This window comes from Aythya ferina (genome assembly GCF_964211825.1).
Source record: "Aythya ferina genome assembly, chromosome: 1".
In the NCBI taxonomy this organism is placed as follows: Eukaryota; Metazoa; Chordata; class Aves; order Anseriformes; family Anatidae; genus Aythya; species Aythya ferina.
Genome location: NC_140296.1, coordinates 129482502 through 129498428, shown reverse-complemented (window position 1 = coordinate 129498428; position 15927 = coordinate 129482502). Strand labels below are relative to the sequence as shown.

Below are 15927 nucleotides of genomic sequence, written 5' to 3'. Positions count from 1 at the left end.
GGGCAAAGGCTGATCACTCTAATCAGCGTTTTGTCCCACAAACCACATTTTTTTCCCCATGTGCCACGAGAACACCACTCTACTGCAGCATGTGAGTACACATACCATCAGGTGGATGAACTCTGCAGAGCTAACTTCTGACCGCCTCAGTCACCTGGCTATGAATTCTCCAAATTTAAATACATCACTCGTTCCTTAATTCAAAATACTTTTAAAATCAGCACTCCTACTGTTAAACAATTACTATGTCTTTCAATACATATTTAACGAATAGCCTGAAATAGGAAAATACAAGGGATGGCAAGAGAGGAAGGGAGAGATTAAAATTCAGCATTTCCAGACTCATATTTTGTATACCAATTCTCAAAACTGTTTTCCCTTACTTTGCTCTTTGGAATCATCTTCCAACCTTGACCTTAGCTGAGTGAAAGAGATTAGCCTAGAGTGCTAGGACAAGTTAAGTCTTAGGTTTAAATAGCCCTTCCACACACGTACATATTGGCAATTTTGCTAATCAGTGTCATACATACAGATCAAGGGAGACCAGACATCACAGTGCAAAGGCTTCACTGTGGATCAGCCTACTAAAATGCTTTAGGGGAAAATGCATTCTACATCCCACGCCAAATGCATGAACTTTTGAGAGGTGTCAGGCTTCGGGAGGACAACACAAATGAATCCAAAGGGAAAAATTCCATTTACAGCAAATCAGGAGCTCATCAGTGGGACTGTGCTGGATTTTCTTGTGTCAGATAAGGGTAGACTTTACTGATTATTTCCTCTGGGAAGGAAAGATGCTCAAAGTAATAGCATCATACTAAAATCAAGTCAAATCTGTAACATTAATTGAGAGCAGTCCCAAGACCCACAGCTGCCCCCAAAGTCCTTCTGGCAGTTATTGTGGTTTCACAACCTCAACTTATCTTTCTGACGTGCTATTTTCTCTTCCTTGATCTGTGCAAGACCCACAAAAATATCAGGGAAAACAATGAAACTGCCTGTGCACTAGGGACAGGATTTAAAAAAAAGCACTTAACATCGGTCTCATTCTGCTCCCATTGACGTCAGCTGTAAAATTCCCATTGCCTTCCTGGAAGCCAAGAGATGCCATTGCTGATCACTTTTGAAAACAACAGTCCAAGAGCGGTCAAATGCAAAAAGACAGCAAAACAATAGATTTTTTTTTTTCCCTCCTGCTGCTCCTAATTACAGTTTTATTTAACTGTACCCCATTATCTTCATGTTATTTCAGGGAAGGGGTCCCCAAGACCACACAGAGAGATAAAGTCCCCAAATCTGAGCAGGTATGCTCAAACTTATGCTACATCTCCAACTCACCTTTTTTCATTTAGCCTTCAGCTGTAAGGATGCATGTGTGTACATGGTTTACTTAGTTCACTTCCTATTTTACTCTTGCACTGAGATGCCCTGATCGTCCCCACTGCACAAAACCTGGTTTTCTCCTTGGCTTTCTTCTGGAAAAAACTGCAAGGTCCCCTCCAAGGAGAAACTGTCTGGCAGGAGATGTGTATGCATGCACGAGAAAGAGTATGTCTACGTGTAATGCCAAATTTGGCTCATTCAGTCTTTCTGGCAGACCACTCATCCTCAAACACACACAAACCAAAACCCAGAATGCGAAACACACAAACTCAGTGCTATGTTATGGAAAAATCACCCCACCCCTCAAGCCTGCCGTGCTATCTGCTCAGTATTTCCATCATTTCGAATTGAAAGCCCACAGAAATAATTACAAATGTGACGCAGAACGGTCCCAGGGACCAAGACAAAATACAGGCCCAGAGCTTTGCAATACAGTTGTGGCTGGTTCAATGCAGAAAGTGTTAGCAGAGCTATGTCAGCCCTTAAATGCTGCTGTGAGGGGCAGGGTTGTCTACCTGGCGCAGCCCATGCAGGACTTCAAGCACAGCCAGCTGCAGATGGAGCTGCGGTGTTGATTTGGCAAGGTCTAGTCAATAATTACACCTGGTGGTAAGAGGAGCACCGTGACAACCTAGCGCAAAACAGAACAAAATAACTCTTAACCATACATATGAAATAACAGCCCAAGTGGATACTGAACATTTTAACTGACAGCGGTCTTATTTATCCCTCCAGCTCTCCCACAACCCCAAAGACATATAGCTTTACTAATGAAGGAATTTGGTAATATTTTTAACTAGCCATCTCAGTGTTCTGCCCGAGTCCTCAACTACCTCAAATGGCAGCTCTAACATGACGGCAGGATGAAAATGAAACAACACATAGGCATACATTCTAACCCCATGAAGCAGCCTTTTAAGAAGGAAGAAAAAGTGGTTTAACATTTTAAATCACCACACATGCCTTGACTGGATCCAGTTATAAAGGAGACATGAAGATGGCTAAGGAACAAATGAAAGAATTTCAGCTGGGAATGGAGCTGAGCACATCATGTCTGAGGTGTGGACCCCCGGATCCACAGAGCTCAGCTGCAGTTGGGCCTAGCCAGGACAACAGAAATGCTCAGCAAGACACACAATGACTTAGCAAAAACAGAACAAAGAATGCAAGTGCCAGTATCAATGGACTCTTCTTGAAATAAAGAACTCAAATCCCAAGGTTCAGAAAATACATTGGTCATATACACATGAATCCACTTAAACCTCATGCTTCCTTTTACAAGACCAAGGCATTTCTTTCCCTTCAGAATTAATTCTGGACGAAGAAGCCTGGGCAGACCTAATTTTGGAAACCTTTTTTTTTTTTTTTTTTTTTTTTTTTGGAGTAATTAACAGCTGACATTAAGAACTGACTTCTAAGCCAGCTCTTAATGTTGACTTTTCAATTTACTTGCACAAAGTTTACTTCGCTGAGACAAATCCTTAGTTCATGTGTATGCACCAACAAGAAAAGGCTCAGACCCAGAGTCATAGTGTGGAAAGATCTTGCTGAAGCTAGGAGTAATGTGGATGATAATAATTGTTATAAGACAGAACTGCACCTTCTGTCATGTACTAATCTCTGTAGTTAGTCAAATGATCAGAGCCTCTTTCACACTGCACTGCAGTTCCTCACAGGTTCTCTCACAGAATCATTTAGGTTGGAAAAGACCTCAAAGATCACCAAGTCCAACCATTAACCTAGCACTGCCAAGTCTACCACTAAACCGTGTCCCTAAGCACCTTTTAAACCCAGGTATGGGGACTCAGCCACTTCCCTGGGCAGCCTGTTCCAGTGCTTCACAACTCTTTCAGTGAAGATTTTTTTCCTAAAATCCAACCTAAAACTCCCCTGGTGCAACTGGAGGCCATTTCGTCTTGTCCTGTGGTTGTTGCTTGGGAGAAAAGATGGAATTTTTGCTCATCTTTGGGAACACAAAGAACTAACTGTCATCCAGGCCTTTTTTTTTCCTCATACTGACAGCTCAAATAAAGTCATTTTATTTAGCACTAGACCATTGACATCCAAAAAAAAAAAACAACTAAGGGCTAAGAAATCATTGTAATAAGTACTTTTACAATAGATTTTGCTTCTTCTCTCTCTCTTCCCTTTCCTTGAAAACAGGTAAAAGAGTGTTTGGAGACATCACACGTTATTTATATGCATTATTATTTTATGGAATTTTTCAAGGTGTTAATTGAAAGTTTTAATGAATGTTAATCATCTGTCATTTTCATTGGCAATCTCTGCTCTGCCATATGCTTAACTTTTACACCTGTACAGATTTTCCAACCAGTTCTTTTAAATTGTTTTACTTTTCTAGTGTAGTATTAGTATTAATATTTAGGAAACAAGCCAGCTGCAACCAAGACTGCAATTGTCTGCAGTTTATTTACTCCGTATAATCCCTAGTTCTGGTGAACTACAGGAATACATCATTGCCACACCAGCACTAGTTTGAAAATATTTCTAGTAGTTCAGTACGTAATGGCGATGTTGGACAGATAGCCATGAAGACAAAAATACTACACTGCAGGGCAGGTATAGCATTCATAACCTCTGCGTAAGCCTCCCAATATGCTGTCCTAATTTTTGCTCCTCGCCTTCCTCCTGACTCTCACTTCTACATCAACAACTGGCAGTCGATGAAAACTCCAGCAGTCATGTTTCAGCTCTGTTCTTTTTAAGTAATGTGGAGATTTGTTTCTGAAGGGACTGGGCTGAGGAAGTGCAAGCATGCAAGTTATGAGTTCTATTTTTGACTTGACTGCAAATATTCTGTGTGAACCAAGTCACCCTCAGCACGCATGGCACACATTTAAAATGGCCATACCTACCAGGCTCCTCAGCTTTTACCCTTTTCAACAGGGCTCTCAAGCCCCTTTTCAATAAAGAGGGATGATTTTCAAAAGAGGACTACAACTCCTCTTCTTGAACATTTTAATCAACGATAATATAATATGAATATTTATTATCAAGATTTAGCATTAAAATAACACTGACATGAATGAATTTAGCTCTGTTCTCCCATCTTTGCTTTTTCCTCTGTTGCTACAAAAACAGTTTGAACATTAAGATGCAGCACTAAGAACAGAGCAGCACCACTGTTGTAAAACTAGCAAAAGTGAGGAAACAGTGCAAAGCGAGTTCGGGGTTTTAAAATCAGGAACAAATAGCAAGGCAGGCTACTGTATGTCTTGTTAATTGGTCTGAGGATGAGAAGCAACATAGGTAAAGGAACAGCCTGGCAACAAGTTCCAGCATGAATTCAAGCTTCACCAGCAATCACCAGAAAACAAAACAGCCATTTGGTGGTATTATTCCTAGGAGAAACTTGTATATGCACACCACAAACATCAGAAAATGTTACGGAAACTCAGAACATAGAAGATGATGCCTTGTCCACACTGGGAGGTAAACAGTCCTGGCTGATTATGGCCATGGCTGATTTCTGAAGCTGTTGTAAGGAAGGAGACAGCAAAAAAGAGAAAGGTCTCTGCTCTTTGACCTCCTGACCATACAAAAAATGAAGCAATGACCAGTGATGAACAGTGCACTTTTCAAAGACACGGGTCTTCAGAACCAGTCAAAGCTGCTAAGCAATGCTCAGTACAGAAATTTGTGCAAATCTCCTCTTCAACAAAATTTTGGGAAAAAAAAAAAAATATTCTTTTGATAATTCTACCTAAGTAGAAAGAAAAATCTGATAATGCCATCTTCCCTAAAATGCAATACAATGTTCTCAGCATTCCCATGCTCCCAACTCTACTATACGGGGACCATGGATGTAAGAGACACAGTCTCACCTTTTTTTCTTTGGATATTATGCATCCCATGAAGCACCACAAGGTGAAATATCTTTTGTGTGTGGGAGGAGCACAAAACCTAAGAGTCTTCATGGCTCCTTTTAATCATGTATTCCAGGAAGCTCCAGGGTTGCAAATACCCATGAACTTTTTCTATTGTCTTGGAATCCCTGGTGTTTTCCTTAAAGCCTGAACTCTTGTGATCATATGAATATCTCAGCTTCTTTTCTAAAGCACTGAATCTTATTGTTGCAAAGTTATAGATCCTGAACAGAAAACCAGGGCTAATAAAAGAGAAATCAGATTTTACTATTTTTAAAACCCTATGATGTGTGAGTGTTCTGAGAGTAGATTTTTTAACACTAGGGATGGACAGAAATACTATGCAGATGATTTTGGACAAAGGACAGACAATGCCAAGAGAACAAAGCACAGAACAATGTCAGCTAACTGGAAAGTCTGTCTTTCCTACTGAAGAGCCGAGTCAGAGGTAAAAACACAACCTTTCCATCTGTACAATGGAATAACAATATGGTAGGTAACACACTAAAACACCCTTAAAATCTATCCATTCAAATCACTACTTGTATAGTATAATTATTAATAATGGTAATACAGTACTTGAGGATTCTTGAGTTACAACCTGGTATAGAGGTACTCTGTTAGGCAAGGTACTATCATGAAGGCACAGAGATTAGTAGAGGAAAAGAAAATTCTGCTCATCTTACCATCCCTTGTGAGTCCAGCTAATGTACAGTGCTCATTTCTTATGTACCCTAGTTCCTATTTAAACAGCTGTTCATTGAAGAAAGACTGTTTAAAATCATTTAGAAAGATAAAACTACCTATTGCAAATATTAAATAAAACTGCTAGGAGTTTCCTAGAAATTTTGCAAAACAGTAGGTAGCAAGTTCTTTATTTTCCACATCATAAGCCTAATAACACTAACAAAAACATACTCATTGCACTACTGCACATTTTACAGTATGAATTTAGATTGCTCAGGAGAAAAGTACAAGGAGCAGAATCACAGAATGCTCTGGAGACTGTGGTGTCATACACACAGAGTTGTAGCCTGAACTGAGATGGACTAAAAGGCATGTTCTACTCACTCTCCAGAAGCAGCTTTCACAGCATCAGAAATGGCAATGAACTTATATTTGCTGATATGCAGATGGTATTCATGAGAACAATAAAAAAAAAATGCCAGTTCAGCTTATATATAGCATATTTGCCAATCTGAAAGGGGTATTTTTTCAAGCGTTACTTATGTTCCTGTTTCCTTGATTTGCAATAGGAAAAAATGTTGTCGCTGGTCTCAGACTTTGATGTCCAGCTAATGAGATGGACCGACAACGTAAGTGTTGTAAGTATGCACCAGAAACCAAAGTAATAATCTTTATTTATTTATTTATTTATTTATTGCATGCATTAGTTTGGGTTTTATGCTGGAGCTTTCCGGGTGCAGCAAGAAGGAAAGGGTGCAGCAGACAAGTGCCAGGGCAGCAGCAGGAGCTGGGGAGGAGATGGAACAGGAGAAAACATGGAAGAAGAGCTCAGAATTCAAGGGAGGTAACAAAAAACTTCAGCACTAGGCTAAGGGAAAACTGAATCTCAATTTCCTAACTGCTGTCTTTCTTTCCTGTCCCTGCCCCATGCATGCAACAGCAACTAAGATGGAAAGGCTTTGCCCTACTGGACAGAAAACTACCTTACGGTGGTTCCATCAGTGTTTGCTCTCAAAGCAGTACAGCTGCTGCTGCCTCTGCAATGACTACTCTCACTTTGTATCGCCATACCCCGAGTAGGATTCCACTCTACCACATCTACCACAGGGGGAATGGGCTTAAGTTGAGCCAGGGGAGTTTTAGGTTAGATGTTAGGAAGAACTTCTTCACTGAAAGGGTTGTGAGGCACTGGAACAGGCTGCCCAGGGAAGTGGTGGAGTCACCATCCCTGGAGGTCTTTAAAAGATGTAGAGCTTAGGGAAATGGTTTAGTGGGGACTGTTAGCGTTAGGTCAGAGGTTGGACTCGATGATCTTGAGGTCTCTTCCAACCTAGAAAATTCTGTGATTCTGTGATCTTGTATAAGAGAAAACAAGAAATGTTTCGCTTCTATGCTTCAGACTTAAACATCTTGAACTGTCAATTGCTATGTAAGCAAAACGAACAAGTAACAGCAATGGCATGCTGCAAAACACATACATTTATAAACAAATTTAAAATTCTCAATTCAATTGTGAAAACTTCTGATCCAAAACCGGTCATCTCTTTTGAACAAAAAGGCAATGAAATGTGTATACTTAAGATGTTATTTCACCAAGAGCTCGACAGCCACTTTTGGACTGAAAGATAACATGTTCCCAGCAAACTCTCTATTGTTTCTTCAGGGAATGTATGCACGAATGCTGCCTAAAGGTAAACAGGAAGAACTACTGGAAAAAAGTAAATATAAATAGTCCTTAAGATTTTGAAATCGTTTCATACCAACTTCCTGACTGTACTTTGCCAAAATGCTCACCTGTGTTTAGCCTATGATGAAAAACCATTTCAATCTTACATGACAGCGCGACTGCTTGTTTTAATTATTTTGATAAGCATTGGCTTTTTATCAAGCATTACAACATTTGGATAAAAGAATTTACACAAAAAGTCACTTGATGTCCTTCGTTACTCTGTATTTAGGGTTGAGAAACTACTTTTGCCATTGCAGGCCAGGATCCTAAGACAAAGACATCACCATCTACTTTTAATTTATTATTATTTTTTGTCATCTGCAGAACTGTAGCACTTCCATGAAAAAGAAAAGGGATCAAAGGCTTACATTATAATTCCTACTTCTCCCTGACTTCACTCTTTGGACCTATAAGAAATCCAGTGTTCCTGCAAGAACAGTATCTCCCAAAGGAACAACCTCTATCAGCAGTGACAGGGCACTGAGAGAATAAATCTAAGTAGACAGTTACTACAGGGGACTTTAAGGAGTACAATTTCTATTATTTCTGTGCAATAGATGGGGAAACTAAGGCAGATATATGCTAAGGAACATATCTGGGCTACTCAGTGCATCTGCGGTAAAGCTGAGACCAGACCAATAACCATGATGTAACAGCAGCCGAAGAAAAGAGAAGAGCTCCAACAATACAGATGACAGGAAGAGAATTAATTTTCTGATGTGGTGTTTTGTTGACTCTTTTGTCTTGTCATGTACAGCAGAAATAATGTTTGTAGGATTAGAGTAAACTCACAGCAAATGACACTTACTATTAAGCACCTCAGCTTCAATTTGGTGTTTCATCACCTGCCAACCTTCTACATCAAAAATGGTATTTGTATGTATTCAAAACAACAAAAAAAAAAAAAAAAGTATCAGCCCAGAATTTAAAACACCTCTTAAATATGTTAGAAAAGTACATTTAAAATGTCACTGAAGCTAAAGAGAGGAAAAAAACTGCCCATTGCTGATATGCAATAATTAATTTTCATTAGGGTTCTTATTATGCATTAGTTTTTATGGAGTGACAAAACACAACTGCATGCTATTGTTTAAACACATTTTCTGCATATTCCAGAAGAGTAAAGGCTGCAAATATGTGTAAAGGATAATACACAAAATGTAGCTAAATGTATTCTATATTATGGATCCATAATACAGAATGCAAATGATTCTGACTAAGCATTCACAGGAGACAGTCTTTAGGGTGCATGCTGTGAATGTATATTATGAATAATGCATAAAACTTGGCTAAATCTTAATGAGTCCATTGACATCCTATGAGGTCCACAGGAGCCTCAGATCCCAAAGCATGTCAGTGGCATATTGCTCTCCCTCCCCCACTTCAATAAAAAAAAAAAAAAAAAAAAAAACAACAACAACAAAAAACACTTTAAACAAAGGAAATTAAAAAGAAAAACCCTTAGCTCTGATTTAACTCCCTTATGACAGGAAATTCAGAGACGGTCATGATCTCTGACTCCTTTCACCCTATTACACCTACATGCCCCACACTAAACTAGTGCTCTGTGTGATGTTTCCAGACTCTTGCATCAGGTGTGGGACACAATTTTACGCCACTTTCCCAAATCAATATACGGGGCTTCTTTGCACACCGAGGAAAGGGGATAAGAGGTGACAAGCATCCCAGTTATATTTTGTCCCCATTCTACTCTCCTAATCCCCAGATGCTTAAAGTGCAATAATTAACGTATAAGGAAACTGCAGAACACATGGGGGGAAAAACACACATACAGTTTACTAGTCACAGCAATGCCACAGAAATGCACATGCTAGAGGACATTGGCAATGGGTGCAATTGTGAGGACCAAAGAATGTGACCCAAGAGAAGCGCCTGGTATTTATAGCTTGTAAGTATAAAAATGCAGTACGAAAAAATTTCCACATCCTGATTGAAAATGTAAGGTTGTACCATTCTGAGCGTACAAGTATACCATATTCACTAGGAAAAAAAAAAGTGTTGGCATCGAGCCCCAGCTCCACTTAGAAGTGTGAAGATAGTTTTTGTGTGTCATGCGCTTGGAAATAAATTAGTAGATTTTTCCTGTGGTACAAATATGAAGAAAAATAACTGATTAAGTTCTTGTTTATTTAGGGTTATAAGTCTTCGAAACTGTACAAATGGCAATTAATTAATTCTTGCAACACCCATGTGCGATGGAAAGTCTGTACATCCTTAAACACATGAAAACTGAGGAAGAAGGGGTCAAGAGACTTGCCCAGCACGCCAAAGCACTTCAGCAGCAGACCGGGGCTGCAGCTTGCACCCTCCACGCTCTCCGCCATGCACTCAATCCGCTACACTTGGGGTGGCGAGCACTGGTTTTCTTAAGGACCACTTCTTTGCTCAGCCAGGCACCTGCGGGCCAAAGCCAATACAGCCCCTGCACATACAGTACTGAAACCAACTGGATAAAGCCCACCAGGCAGGTGAAGCGTTCTGCCTGTACCCACTAGCTGGCAAACCAGCTCCAAAACTTTAGCACCTGAATCTGTCAGACTAAAACAAAGCAGAGCACTGGGAACTCCTTCCTTCCAGAAATTGACCGAAGATGGTGGCTTCCCTGCTGGGAACTGCCCTCCTGCCAAAGCAGGACGTCAGGGAGAGGAGAAGGGGACAGACATGGGTGGGCTGGGCTGGAGCCAGGCTGCAAGGTAAGACCTCCTCTAACCCAGGAGCATCTACACTGGCAGGAGGATGTAACAAAAGTTTGATGTAACAAAATTTTGTACAAAAAAAAAACAAAAAAAAAAAAGCAACTGCCAGGAAATTCTGAAACACAAGCATTTTTTAGGTTTTGTTAAAATCTTCCTTCTCCTCCCACATGCCTTTCCAATGGAAAATCAATACTAAGGGAGGCAGAAACTACCTGGTGTTCAGTAAGCATTTCTGATTTAAAAAAAAAAAAATCTTCTTTAAATCTAGCTTTTGTTTTCCTTGTTTCTACTTCTTACAGCAAAGAAAAAAAAAATCCAAACATAACTTTTGGTATGTGAAAATATTCAACAAACAAATTCTTGAGGAAAGCAACTGATGAAAACAGTTCAATTGGATCTGCAGTAGAATCTGGCATGAAATGTACACAGAGAGAGCAGGGACACATGCATGCCGATCTTTGAATGTAGCTGTCTGCGTGCTGAAGCATGAATACACAACCTCGTCTTACTCCATAACAATATTCTTTTCTTTTAATGACAGGTGACATTTTTGTGCAGTTACAAAATACAACCTTTTTTTTTTTTTTTTTTTCTTGTTGATGTGTAAATTTGCCTCCTATATGAAGACACACACACAGAGATATATTCTAAAAAGAACAAGGGTCAGGCTTTCACAGGAACAATACTATCAAACTGTTTTACCTTTGCGACCCATCCTGCTACTATTTATACTTACTGCTAGAGATATCAGCAATTGTTTCTTTGCCCCCTCACCCCTCCCGGACACCAGGAGAATAACAGAGAACGAAGTCTCTCGGTAGCACTTTCCTTCTCAGCGGGAAGCTCAACCGTTTGTGATATCCATTTTGATACAAACCTAAATTAGGCCTCTGGAAATAGGTAATGCATAAAAAGAAGCATTTTTGTGCCACACGATTATTATTATAGGTTACTGTTAACCCTTGGGAGATGGAGGTGAGTCCTGCAGCTCCCCACTGGGCTGAGTATTTGCTGAGAAATCACAAGCGTTGCCTAAGCAGATATTTCAGGTGTGCTCCATGATAAAGAGAACGATCCTGTTGACCCATCATATTCTGATAGCTAGTTTGAGTGTAAAAGCATTGCCAGTTAAACAAAAAGGATCAGCACAGCATGCATATGCTGCAACCCTCTTGTGCTAGGCTAAGATTTAAAATGGGCTGGATACAAGGACAACTGTGGAATTACTAAAGGCAGATATCAAAAAAAAAAATCAGGATTATATCTGGGAACTTCCCACAACATGTTCTGTCTCTTAGCCCCCTAAAATTCTCTTGTATTGTTAAGTCTCCACTTGGTCACATATTAGTGAAAAAAAACAAACAAACAAACAAAAAAAAAGCACACAAAGTTTAAAAAAGAAAAATAATACCAAAACCTTTAGTAGTTTGCAAGTTCTAAATCACTGCGAATGAAAGTACTGAGGCTAGAAACCTGCCTGATTTTATCCTAGCTTTACTATTGTGAATCATAGTTGTACAAATCAAAAATGAACTTTTTTCTTCAGAACTATCATCCCTGAAGTTAGAAGAATCGGCCCAGAATTCAGATTCAGCGAACCACACTACCTAAAGTACTAAAGCTACAACACCTCCTGTTGTGATAGAAGTCAGCCCAGCATTACTCATTGCTTGACTTACTTCCTTAGCAAAACGAGCCATACCGCAAATTCAATCTGTTATCTGCCTACACAATTTAATTCAAGATCAGTTTATCCTAAGCACTTCTTTTTCCTTCAAACATGCAGACTTCAAAGGGCTACAAACTGTGATCTTAAATGCAAAAGCAACTGCATGTCAGTAAGTTTTCCCTAAACTGAAATAAATATTTTACTAAACTATGGTCACTACTTGTTAAGCCTGAGAAAAGTGAGAACCTTGCTGTAACCTGGAAGACAAATCGGACCTCAGATCCTCACATGTCCTCCCATGCAAATCCCCACATACCGCACACCTGCGTGGACACAGAGGGGAAACATTCCAGTAACTGCACGTGCTAGCAAGGCCGACTGAGGTTCTCCTAATATATTTTAACCTTTATAGCACCTCACCTGAAAAAGCCACACACCAAACAGCGACTACACACCAAAGAGGAAGCCCTGTGGGATAGGTGTCATTTAGCAGGCCGGTCTGACAACTGTACTGATGGCCAGAGCGTAAACCCTTGCGCCCACACGTAGGCAACCATTCCCACAAACATCCTCATATCAACAGCACAGTTTGCAGGAGCTACAGCTTGCTAACAGGAATAAGGAGCTTTCCGTTTGGCCTAAAGATTTGCCTATGGCCATGCAGAGGTGTGAGGGAAAAAAAGGCAGAAGTCCCCACTGCTGCTTCTCCACTCCAGCCATTAGGTTTGGCATTGCTTTTCCTAGACAGCCCTCTTTGTTTTAGCTCTTCAGACATCTGTGCATTGCATTTGCCATGTTGTGCAAGCACGACTATTTCCTAAGAGATAAACAGAGATCACCAAGCTCACAACGCCTGACACAAACAGAATTCAGATTCAAGCTTTCCTAGGTAGCTCAGACCCCGTCTTTTTCACTTCCAGATTTAAAGGGACCTCTGTAAGACATGAAGGGAAAAAAGAAGGAGATAATCGTCATAAAGGAATGGAAATGAAAAACCTCCCTTTCTCTCCCGAGCACTTTTTTGAAAACAGCTATTCGAATCATTCCTGCTTATAGACAGCCCCATTTCTGCAGCAATGGAAAAGCAATACAAGCTTTTTGTCATTTGATCCCCCCAAACATTTTGTAATTTCATGTGAGCAGGCTCCTGACTGGGCTCTTAGACAAAAGTTTGCCCACATGCCTTTTAAAGTACATACCTGATTTCGTCTTTGTCTGCTTAGTTCCTTTTGCAGCTGCATTGCCACGAAAATGTTCCTATACCCACTTTCCCCTGTCGTTTCTATGGTCTGCTCAGAAGTGGATTCATTGCTGGTTTTCGGCAGTTACATTTCTTCCTCAATTGATGCTTCTTTTTATTTATTCTGAAGTTTCCAATGTAAAACAAACAAGAATACCACCTCTCTAAAATTACTACTATCCCACTGTCCTCCAATGTAACATTAACAAGAGGCAATATTCTCTAAAGCTATGAAGCATATACTGCCCTAAATTACATTGCAGTTGCTGCCCTGAGCTCACACATTTTTGAATAGGAAGGCTCCCAGGGATCTCTCTCTCTGTTCTGACTGCATTTACTGCTTTAAAATATTTTTAACCCAGACACTGAAGTGCCAGCCTAGCAGCCCTTCATGCTAATCCTAGCCTGGGTGGCTGTTCTTAAGGGAAAGCATTCAAAAATTGTAGCAGTGCATCAACTTTGACCCTTTTCACTTAAAACATGAGACTTTTTTTTTAAGGGAAAAAAAAAATTAGATTCCAGAGGGAATCACTGAACTCTGACCTGCTTAAAATTAGTTTTGTTTTAGTGCCTGCGTGGTGACTCAACAGGCCAATTTTCCAGACACTTAAGACTTTTCTGCTCCTGAAGATTCCAGTTCAAGTCCTGGACTCGCTCGCTGGGGTCGGATCAGAACACTTTGTTCCATGGCTTCAAGCAACGAATTCCCAAATCGCCCTACTCTTGCCAGATGCTGGCATGCTTGGTAATAAGTAGGGCTGTAACCAAGCTAATTATTTTTTCTAATCTGTGAAGAGGTTTGCTTGCAATACATATGTTAGACCGAAAGAATTTCCCTTCAAAATTCAGCAGTCAAGAAATGTTTATATGGCTCTGATAAACATTTCATGATAAGCCAGATTCTTTCGGGGGGGAGGGGGAAGATGTGTACTTTGGTCTTAACAGTGCTGCAAATAATTCTCAAATAGGGTCTGGCTGAGAGTATCCATCTCACTGGGAGTAGCTGATTCGATTTTTTTTAATCTGTCACAGGCATTATGAACGCTAAATGAGTCACCATAGACTCCTATGCTGCAAAAAATAGCATCGCAATGCTTCATTTGCTCTTCAACAGGACTGCAAGTATGGTGTCTGGTATCCAAAAGCCTTGTCAGTTAACAAATTTAAAAAATCCCAGGAAATGAAATCCCAACACAGTCTCAGCCCAAATTCCTGCAGTAAGTTAACACTGTCCAGCAAAGTAAAGCTGACCTAGGAACAATAATTGTCTTCAGTCAGAGCACAACTGTTCAATTTAACCTTGTCCTCAATGCTATTGCATGTATTTCATACATATCATCAAAGCATCTCAAACTATTTAACAAACAACCTCAGAAATGTCCTGTAAAGTGAGAGAGTACTATTATCTCCATTTACAGGTAGCGAGGAATTAAAGAAAAAATGTTGCTACAAAACTTTGGCCACAAGGCAATAAAGAGCCAGACCCAGAAACAGAACCAAGGTGCTGGTCCATATTAAATGGCATCTGTTACATTTCTATCCCTGCTTCACAGTGATTATGGAAAGAAAAGCTTTGCCAACATCTATAATCACTTATTTGACAGCTGCTAACCCAATGAACATGAAAGCGATTTATACACAGTGCCCTAATCTTCCTGAATTTGATCATGTATGAACACAGCCCTTGTACTTGTTCCAGTATCATTTTGGGTTTTTCTCAGTAAGAATGTAGTTTTCTTCCTTTTTCAGAAAGAAAACAAGCCACTAAAAGACAGAGTTTTAACACAGAGCCATCAATATGCTGTTCTTACAAATACAAAAAATGTAAAACAGTAATAACACAAACAGTGATGCATACTGTTCTGTGTCAACAAAATGACTTTGTCTTATGCCCAGAAAGCTATCTTTCAGCCTCTACAAGAAAACTCCCAAGACAGACAGGCCTGGCCTTACACCCTAAAAGATAACCAGTCAGGGCAACCAAGGAGAAAGGAAATTCCAAACAGAAAATAACATCGCTTTCTGAGCATCCTCCACATCTTCAACGTCAAGATCCACATGCCTCTGGTAATCGCAGTTGCCACAGGACCTTGAAAACATGCAGCTAGGTTAAAAGCTGTGAGCCTACTGCACTAAAAGCAAACCTGCAGAAATGTATTAAATGGTAGTGTCAAATGTGAAGAATTTCCAGCGACAAGCAGGGTAATACCATTGCTCAGTAGTCCATGACAGATGGCTGACAGTGTGGTTTCTCTGGCTGAGAAAACCTACCAGAGAACCTCTGGAGTATCTCCACCAGCGAGCCTGCTGAGGGTGGAACAAGAGTATGCTATTACGAATTACCACCCTGCCTTCACAAAGGAAAACTGTCACTGGATTTAAACAATGTGAGATAACTAGGTTGCTCATCACCTGGAAAAATTATGTTGCTCAGAGCTTTTTGGATACAATGGCAAAGGTGAAGAAGGCTTTCTTCACCTCCTACGCAGCCTGGGCTCAAGTCTGCAAAAAAATATTTGAGCCGCAATCAGACTCTATGTCAGACTTTTGCCAGCTGAGCTCCCTCTCACTTCCTCAGTTTCAGGTCATCTGAATACCTTGACAACCTGTGAGGA

General features: G+C 40.2%; 1 protein-coding gene across 10 annotated transcripts in view; it reads right to left on the bottom strand.

The window, feature by feature from the left end:
- SOX5 (SRY-box transcription factor 5) overlaps positions 1 to 15927 on the bottom strand; it is a 650695-nt gene that overhangs the window by 623290 nt on the left and 11478 nt on the right. The window contains exon 1 of one of the 10 annotated variants that reach the window (XM_084509194.1): positions 13272 to 13620. The exons of the other annotated variants lie outside the window; for them this stretch is intronic. The gene's annotated coding sequence lies outside the window, so the exon portion shown is untranslated. Of the gene's footprint in view, positions 1 to 13271; positions 13621 to 15927 lie in introns of those variants that run through there. 10 annotated transcript variants of the gene reach the window in all.